General features: G+C 35.7%; 1 long non-coding RNA gene across 1 annotated transcript in view; it reads left to right on the forward strand.

Moving 5' to 3' along the window:
• Nucleotides 1-7,027, forward strand: part of LOC149917509 (uncharacterized) — a 31,599-nt gene extending 24,572 nt beyond the window's left edge. The window contains exon 3 of the long non-coding RNA XR_016467783.1: nt 4,862-7,027. This is a non-coding gene — a long non-coding RNA (uncharacterized LOC149917509). The remainder of the gene's footprint in view (nt 1-4,861) is intronic.
• Nucleotides 7,028-10,412: the final 3,385 nt, after the last annotated feature.

Raw genomic sequence — 10,412 nt, forward strand, 5'->3', positions numbered from 1 at the left:
TCAAGCTGTTTGTGCTCAGATCTTTAAGGTAATTTACAACAGAAGCAATTGCATTTCAAATAGGATCGAGGGCATTTTTGCCCTGGGTTTTGAGGCTAGTATTAACATTTCATAGTTCCCTTAATAACAAAAGGTACAACAGGGAAAACTGGTATCTATCTAATGAAAAAGAATATCTAGTGATTGCTATGAATAAACCAACAGCTCTTCTAAAGTGTGTAATGGCAAGCTGTAGAGTTAAATGAAAGCAAGTGATGCTCATTAAAGTGTGCTATGACACCTAGTTAGATTCATTAGTGCATAAACAAAGGTTTAAACTGCAGAAGACAGCCATGCAGTTTCATCTGCAATGGGCTCTATTTGAACAAAAAGAAAAAGAAATACTTATGAAAAAAAATGTTATTGCTAAAGTGCCATGTGGGAAACTAGCTTCTGTTATTACTGATTTCTTATCCTTAAAAAAAAAAAAAAAAAAAAATCCCTTTGGCTTCCTAGTGCTATAAATGATCATATAAAATCCACAAAATCCAAACAGAAATAATAAAAGCTTCTGAATTGTCCTTCTGATCTTTAACAAGCTTTCCACTTAAGGATTGCCTGTCTCGGATCCAGAAAGCAGCTACCCACCAAGAAATGTGTCTGGGTCCTGCTTGCCCAGTGGGAGAGTCTGGGTGAGGATTTCTCAGTTTAAAGGATGCTGCCAAATTTCAGCATGCTTTTAAGATGCTTCTATCCTTATACGTATTATCCCAATACATTAACAGTAATGTATTAGATACTAATATGAAGGAAATTTAGCACAAGAATTGTTTGACATTGTTTATACTACTTTACTTGACATGGAGAAATACAATGGCCCAGAAGACTTCATTGTGTTTTTTTGGTTTGTTTGTTTTTTTTTTTTTTTTTTTTTTTTTCATTTTTAAGCTACTAACATAATAGCATTGAATTTAATCATATAGCTGCAGTCCCAGCTGCTTACAACAGGAAGGGAGTTGCTGAGAACTCCTTTTGAATGGGTTTCCTGCATTCGTGCCCACAGCAGTGGGCAGGTTGTGCTTATGGGCACGCCACATGCCTGACGAGGAGCAGGAAGCCCTGAGGCAGAGGAGGAGAGAAGCTGAGCAGCTGCAGTTCTTGCCTCATTTATGTCTTTTGGGCATCCCTGCTGGGGAAAGGTAATGGCAGAAAAGCAGAAGCAGCTGGGTGCTGTAGAAGTTCCCTTTCTTGTTACCCTGCTGGTTGTGATTTTCCCTCAGCTTCTGCAGAGGGAAGAACTCACCATGGGGTATATGAGTTTCAGAGGATCCTCTTTGCTCTGTGATTACTATAAACCACCAGCAGTCACAAGGCTTAAATTATTCTCGAATTTTGTAGGCTATAGGCTGTAGTACAAATGTTGAATTAGCCTTAGTGATGGAAGTATTAACAATACAACCATAGTACTGTCTGGAGCTTTGCTCTTTTTTCCTAAGGATATTTTTGGCTGTGGCTGTGTACAAGGGGATATTGAATTTATAAGTGGTATTCCTGAATTAAGCCTGGGTTAACTGGACTTACAGCTATCATAGAAGAGCTGCTGCACATACAGCAGATAGACCGACAGTGCTCCCATGGCAGCTGCTGTACTCCAGGCTTTGCCACATGGGAGGAACTGCTGCCTGGGCCTGGCTGCTGAGTATGGAACCTGTTCTTCAAGGAAGTGTTTGGGAGAAGGTAATTGTGTGGGTGCTGTCATGCTAGAGCGTTAGTTCATCTCAATTAATAATAACTGATTTAATGAGTCAGGTGAGGCTGGACTACTGTAAACCTTAGACCTTTCCACTAGAAAATTTTAAATGTTTTTCTTAGACATTCTAAATCAGCACCATTTCTAAGGCTGCAGCTGAATTTATATATTAAACTTTGACACGCTCTCAGTCAGTGTTGCCTGTCTTCACAATGCTACATCACAGCTGCATGAGTTCCCAAGTTGTCAGGCTAGTTCTGGGGCATCAGATTTGAAGGAAGGCAAATTATGGGCTCATCCTATGAGTCCCAATACAAAAGAGTCTTATTTTATGCTATTCTATAGAAAAACAAATGTTGATGAGTGCCTTAAGACAAAGAGAGAAGGAATTTTGATTGTTGGTCTTGGTGAAATAATTAAAAGGATGCAAATTACCTGAGTAATGACAGGTTAATTCCTAACACAGTCAATCAACCCTTTTAATTTTGTGCATAGACTTTTCTACGTGATGCAACAGATTTTTCTTTAAGTACTGGGGAAATCATTGTGTATTGTATCTATGTTTTGTAAATATTGTAGGGTTGTGCTTATGTATACAGTCTATTCTTTCATTATGCAAGTGTTAAAGCAGTAATGAAGGTAAATTCTCAAGTAAGATACTAAATAGTGATACATTACAGCATGTAATTTTGAGTTCTAATTCTATATTGTATTAGTCTTATTGAGTGCACTGACAGTGTCATTTTTAAAAATTTCACCTCAGAATCAATCATTTTACATTATATTACATAGTTCTCTTCACTCATTCTATCCCTCGAGACTTTTTTAAAATCTTTTTGTTTTCTAAACAGATGGCCTGGTTATATATTTATGCAAAGAGGGAATGAACTGCCTAAATTTTAGAGTAATTAGCAAGACTCTTAAGTGTTTTTAAAATCTCAGTGTAGTAGTGCCTTTTTCTGATCTTATCTCCTGTCACACTTACCTCTAGATAGCAATGTTATCTACAAGTAAGGACACACAGACAAAAATACAGAAGGGGATTTTTTATTTTAAACAGTGTCGTCACAGAAAGGATAAGATCTATGTTAAAACTGTAGTGAGGCACTGGTGACCAAGGCTTGACAAAGAAAGGAACTGCTGCACTCCAGTAGATCATCTGTGGTATGTTTAAAGACAAAGAAAAATGACAAAATTCCTACTGAAATTCCTGAGAAGTCACATGAGAAGTCCAATTCATTTGGAAAAGACAAATGTGTGAGTTCAGCACTTTGTGCTGCTAACACAACCTGAGTGTTGTCAATGCAAGCACAGAGAATTTGAATGTGTTTTGAATCCAGCATTTTGGAAAGCTGTTTCTTTTTAATTTCCCCCTTCTTTTTTCATTTTAATTTTTAATTTTTTTCCAAAGCCTTCAGTTACTTCAGGAGTCAACCCAAAAGCTGTGTCTACTGTGCCATCCTGGTAGATCTAGAATGCTTAAATGCTCACTAAAGTTCCAACCATAAAATTATCCAGCTTCATATGAATATAGGGATAATTTAAGTAGTCACTGTTGCACTGAGTAGGTAGTGCGAGTGAACAAGTAATTTAATATAGGTAAGTGTAGGAATAAGCTGTTGATTTAATGAGACAATATTATTCCTTTTTACCAGAGATTCCAAAAGATGGAAGTTTCTGTTTGTTTCAATTATTCTCTTTTCCTGTCCTGCACAGTACATGGCTTCTAACTAATGAACCTGACTCATTTAAGAATAAACAAGTACTACCTTCCTGTCCAGTCATTTATGGTCATGCTTGACCTACCTTCCAATTAAATTCATTTAAAAGCCAGAGTTAAAGCCAGTTTTCAGTTAATGAGGGTCACTCACAAAAACTAAAGCTGATCTTGGATAGATGGCTTGCATCAAAATACTGTACAAAGTACACTAAAAACTTTTAGTGTAGTTCAAAAACCAAAGCAGGAAGAAAAAAAAATAATGATGCATCTCTAAAAGATACTAAACATAGGTGGTGGTTAAGGAAATTTTCTTCTCTAGAGGATTTTAAAATAGATTGTTAGGCATAAATCAATGGGATTTTTAGTATTTTATGAAATAATATGAAGAATGTTACTTCCATGCTGTAAATGATTAGAAACATGTTTCATACATTTGAATAGTTCCATTGTAATCAAGCACTCTTGGAACAGACATATTTGTAAGTATTATAGTTAATAAGATCTGAGCAATTTTTATACTGACTACAGTTATAGATATTGTAACTTATCGTATTCATCTGCAAATCACCTTTTAGAACGTCAGCAGAAAGTGCAGTGGTTTGGAGCAGGGAGTGCAGTTAGATACAATAGCCCACAGATGGAGATGGTGCTTTCTCTTCATATTTGTCATTTTCAGAATGAATAACTTCCTAGATGGAGATTTAAAATAGGAGAGAGTCTTAATGTTTATCAGTAGATGAGTATTTTTCTAAAGAAATGCAAAGTAAAATCTATTGTAATATTTTTTCCTTTGGAGCTTTATTAAAATCCATTATGTGTTCCGAAAAGATGAAATAAAAGATGAAGTATACTGTGCAGATAATATTTTCAGCTTTGGATATAGGAAATGACATTTAATTTTAATATTCAGAAGTAATAATTTAATATCAGGTACTTTCATTTTTGAATGAAAAATTTTTGAAAGAACAAATAAATAATGCTTTTCCAGTTATTAGTGGGTTGATATTTGTATATTCTTTGTCAGTTTATCTTCTTTTCATTGCACTTTCTATCCTTCATGCCTTGTAGCTCTGCCTCATAAAGCCTTCTGTCATCTATTCCCAGATTAGTATTACTGTGTGGGCCATTACACACTTTTATGGGATTTCTGCATGAAAAAGTGAAAAAGTGATTCTTGATATATTCTGCTTTCATTTCATGTTATCTGAGGTTCTGTAATACAATTAAATTCTTTAATCAATGTTTCCTTTGGTTCATTTGAATTATTTAAAGTTTACTGTTCTTTTACTCAGAGGTTTAGAAATCTACAGCTGGTACAGGAAGGAGAGATGACCTAGCATGACAAAAGATTACAGGAATCAAGACAAAAAAAATATGGATTGTTTTTTTTTTTTCTTTTTTTTTTTTTCCAGGTTTCCAGTGCTGTCTTGAGAACCAGCATTAGCCACTTTGGGAATCCCAATATAGGAATGCATGCCTACACCATTGTCAACACAAACTTCACTCAGAAGGGAGGACCTTGGGAGTAAGAGGGTGATATATTTGTTAGTGACCTGAATGCTGCCTCACAACAGTGTTAGGATGCCAAGAATAATTTATAATCCCAAGCTTTTCCCAAACTTCAGACATTAAAATTTCCAAATGAACTTCTGCATCATGATGTAACCCTTTGGCAGTGCTGATAATGGCATATTCTCCCTATGTTGTGGGAAACAATGGGAGGGGAGCATTCAGAAGGATGCTGATGTCCTTTCTATTCAAGTATGGAACATGAGTATTTCCCTGCAGCAAGTGAATGCTACAAAAAAACCCACAGTACTGTAAGCCATGTATTAGACATTTGTCAGCCACTTCACACCTTGTGTCAGTTTTTTGCAGAGTAACTAAGGTACAACTTCCACTGCTTTAACGCAGGAGTTCTGAATGTCTTTTAATGGCATTTCTTCTATCAGTGGTTAAAGCAATAGGGCAAGATGAATTATCAGAATTACAACACGGAAATAACAAATAACTGTCTTATGGACATTAATAAGAAGTGACTGCGAACCTCAAGGTCAATTAACGGGAACTTTAGGCATAATTAGTTAGCTTATTTTCATGCTTGTTGGTTTGATCATTGAAATCCTATGCCAAAAAATTGTTTGTTTATTTTTTCCTTGTAAATTAATGAGCTCTCCATATTTAGCTCCAAGTAAAGTCCCTAAGTAAAATTCTGAAATAAGCATTATGCTAGTCTAACATACAGCTAGGGTGTAGGTTCACAACATCTGTGGCCTTAACTGTAGCTTTAGAAGATCAACCCTTCTTCTGAAAGCATCTTTTCCAATCTCTGATGTAGCACCAATTTTCTCCTTGCTGTTTACTAAGTAATATATGGCCTTGCGTAACTGTGAAATAGTCAAGCTGAAAGGCAACTGGAGGAAAAGTGCAGAAAGCCAGATGAAAGTTAGCAGCATGCTGGCATAGTGCCTGTTATGTGGGGAGTATTTCACTCCCAGGACTTAAAAGCACTCTATTATAAGTCTGCAAAAAGAAAATGACCGAGCCTGACAATGAAATAGATGATGAAATGATTGAGACTGGTTGCTAAGCCATAAAAATGTTTTTTGCTAACTAGTGTACCTAAGAGGAGTGCATAAGTAGCAACATCTCTGATATAATAAAGCTACTAATTGCATTATTGGTTCTTAGCAGATGCACTGCTTATTGTCTTTAAAGAATACGGTCACTTGTGACTAAAGGGCTGCTTTTCAGTGAATATGACTGTACTTAGCACTCACAACTCTATATCTCATTAGAGGTTGCTTCTCTGAATTTTGTAAAGGGCAGAACAGTCTTCCATGCTTGGAAGCTTAATTGAGCTGATGATTAATGTCCAGAGGTTTACGGATTTCTTTTGAAAGGCAAGTATTTTAAAAAATAGTATTGTTTCCAAAATACTAAGTGTTGCTAATTATCCAAACTTCAGATTATTATGAACACCCAAAAATCTCGGGAATGATTTGTAATAAATCAGCACTATGTGCTCACACCTAGAATCACGCATTATCTAAATAAGACAAAACTGGGAAAAGGGCTATTTTAGACCACATCTCTGTTAGTCATTTCTGATGTGAGTCACATAGTTGCCCCGTAGCAGAGGGTAGAGTGTCTCGTCTGCATAATACAGGCATGTCCCTTTGCTTCACTATGGAAAGATGACTGGTTTGATAACGTTACAACTTTTCCATTTCATTGCTCCTGGAATAGCAAATCCTGACTAATTTACAGATTTTCTTCAGTGTCCTACAGGCTGCTTTAAAGTGCTTGTGATCCAGTGGATAAAACACTCTTTTCCGGATAACCTCCCTGATTGTTTGCCCCAGTTGCAATAACTTGTTCTCCTACTTTACCTTATTCGGGAAGGTTAGTTTTTACCAGAAGGTTGCAAGGCACTCAGTTTGCCAAGAGAAATATTCCTGTATTCTCTACTCATTTTAAGTGTGAACTGCTTACCTCATTGTACTGTCTGTCTTCATCATTTCTTTGTCTCGGTCCTTTTTTTTTTTTTTTTTCACCAACAAGGACAGTAGTTGCAGATTTAGATTTAGTAGTTGTAGATTTGTAGTTGATCTTCAATTATTTTTTTAAGGAAACATACCCCGGAGTATTAAATAAAAACACGATTTCACATATTTCTGTTTCACAAGGTGGTCTTTTGAGAAGAATTTCCTAAGTACAACTGTTTGTGGAAAGGATATAAGTAAATTTTAGTTCTAAAGATCACAAAGCAGAGTTAGAATTAAGCTTTGCAAACAAAAAAACAAACAACAAAACATTATTTATAGAAACTTAAAAGGTCCTTCAATATTTAATGTTACAAACTTATTTTTCTTAATGTTCTTCACACGAATCAAATGTAATCAGCACATTCATTTCTATAAAAAACAAAATTAGAATTGACCAGGATTATATTAGCAAAATGAGTGAATCACTGTGCTGCCTGAAGTTATGGAACACTCTACTTCTGTTTCACAGTAATTAGTAGCCATCTGTGCCCATACCACTCTACATAAACAAAATGCACTTTAAACATCAATTTATTGTTCCAGAGTGGATTTGTGGGTTTGATTCAACAAGAAGAATCTTACTAGGGCTGTTCTGAATGTAATGCCTCCCATGTTATTATGTTGGCCCAGGAGGTGAGAGGCAGATTTTGGTGGTATGGCAGTAGAACTTGAACCTTTCCACAGATAATCTTTATATTCTGTCATGTGAAAGATGGCAGCAGGGGGGCAGTCTGACAAAAAGACATCTGACATGAAAGTGCATACGAAGCAAACGTGTGGAACTAAATTTCTCCATGAAGAAACAATTGCACCTGTTGACGTTCATCTACACTTGCTGAATGTTTATGAAGCCCAAAAAGTGGATGTGAACACAGTGAGGTGGCGGATGCATGTTTCTGCAGTGATGACAGAGATGTGAAAGACAAGCCACTTTCCAGATGGCTATGCAGATTTTTATGCGTGCGGCATGCAGGCTCTTGCTGGAGAAATGCACAACTAATGGTTGTGATTGTGTTGAGAAATAATATTTTTTAGCTTGAGAATTTTCTCTATCAAATAGTGCTATTGTTCTTGTTTGCCTGTTGTTTTTCCCATGGAAATAAATAGGAAGCCTCACTTTCAGAACAACCTACATACATTCTGTCCACACATAACAACTTTTTCTGATTTTTCTGATTCAGTGATTGCTTTCTTACTGTTTTACTTTAATCTTGCATCTTTCATCACTTTTTCTTTCCCTACAATTCACTACTTTGCTATGCCTTAACTTTTGGTAGAAAACAGGAGATTTAAAGAAAATAAGAAAACTAGACAGTAAAGATACCTAAAGACACTCAGATTTTCGAAACTTTTGTTTTCCCTTATGGGCATTTTATATAACAATACATATATATTTCTACAAACCTGGATTGGTACAATCATAAATTAGAACAATTAAAATAATTTTAGATGAATATATTGAATGAAATTTATGTTATGCCAATGTTACATGCACTTGTCCTAAACAAAAGGAACAACTCAGAATAGTAATCTGGATTCGAGACTAGTTATCCTTGTTTTTTAGCCTGCTCTTTGCTTTCTGATGAGGTAGTGATAATGAAATTAATTGTGCTTACCACTGAACAGTCTGTGACCAAATCTGTAAAAATAATGAATTTGATCAGATTATGCTGTGGTAGCATAGTCAGCAAACTTCCTTGGTAAAAAATGAATTGGTCAAAGCAAGGCGAATGAAACCTTCTTCCAGAGGAAGAAATGTGTAAATTATGCATAAGATAGCAGGATGACTTATTGATTTAAACAAGCGTCTGAAATTGTGCATTGCAGGGGTTAACTATAGAATTTACTGATGCTATAGAACCTAGAATTTGTCTGAATAAACCATGGCACTTACTAACTCAGTGAGCCTTCCATGTAACAGATTGATATGAAAAGACAGAGTGAGCAAGAATGCTTATTCCAGCTGCACTGTGACCATAAATGCAATGGAGCCAAGTGCTTGGGATTTATTTTTATTTATTTATTATTTTTTGAGGAATGAGGGAATTTCTAGAGACTTTTAAGATCCTTTACTCTATTTTCATGTTATTTTCAAGCACAAAATACTAAGGAAATACTTGACAGTGACATTTCTTTACCTCCCTGCATCTCTGGAAAAAGAGAGTAACTTGACATTTGAGGTGGAAGGGAGTCATCTATGAAGGGAACTTCCACGCCACTTGAACCAGTTCTGCTGTATTCATAAGCCAGCATCTGCTCTTGTAAATTGACTAATTGTGGTTGCAAGCAGGTATTCACTAATTAGATGCTCAATTATCCATTTTGCTCAAACAATGGCCATTTGCATGTATAAAATTAAAGGTTTTATAGACAGCCATCTCATTCCTGGTAATGAACATTAAGCAGGGACCATCTTAAAGGCATCTATCAACATTTCAAGGCTTCAGGGAAGTCTGGGGGCCTGGAATTCTCTTATGAATAAGTACTGTGTAGCATTGCCTAATAATTAAAGTATATATGTGGCAACATTAATATCAGAATGTAGCAGAAGCCAATATAAATGATAATTAGGAGAAATGACAGCTCAGCAAAAAGGAGCGATAGCATCATTAGTGCCACTAGGGGCTTTGTGAAGCATGCTCTCGCTGTAGAAAAAGAAAGGGAGTGGGAAAGAACAGCTTTTGATTATGCCGGATAGTTGTCCAGAAATTCAAACCACTCCTTAGGTAGATTGATATAAATCTTTCATTTTGAGAGTGTCTAATTGTGACTTTTCAAAAGGTTTTCAATTAGCCATCATAACTGCTTTTTGAAAATAGGACTTACTCTTGATACCAGAACCTTTCTTCTATCTTCCCTCCATACTGTGTTAAGAGAGTTACTTCAGAGTGGCACACTGATATCCATGAAGTCTCTTTAAAATACCTTTAAATTAAAATGTAATTAACTATTCATTGTGAAATAGCATGTAGGGTTCTAGATCTCTCTCATTTCTTTCTCAGTCTATGATGAGGACTTTGCGTGCCTTGTTGGGGTGATGTCAGTATTATCCTTGTTCATAAAGCAGCTTTCTGATCTTTGAGTCAAGTGTATGAGGAAAAAAATAAGAACAGTAACAAGTAAAGTTGAAAATTGTTACTTGCTAGTCAATATCATACTCATAACTTTTAACCCACAACTCTAATCCATTTATTCACTGCATCAAAATAGAATAAAAGTTTAAATCTAGGATATATAACTGATAGTACTGTCTTCTTTTTATATTAAAAAGTAATTACATAATGCTCTATATATCTCAGATCCTATAGACCTGTTTCTGATCATGATTGTCAATCTTGTCAGTACATGGTATGTGTCAGAAGAAAGAGAAGACTGTAACTAAAATCCCAGTTCCTGCCAGCTCTCAGCTACTGAA

Source organism: Phasianus colchicus, chromosome 6 (assembly GCF_987193195.1).
Source record: "Phasianus colchicus chromosome 6, bPhaCol1.hap1.1, whole genome shotgun sequence".
In the NCBI taxonomy this organism is placed as follows: Eukaryota; Metazoa; Chordata; class Aves; order Galliformes; family Phasianidae; genus Phasianus; species Phasianus colchicus.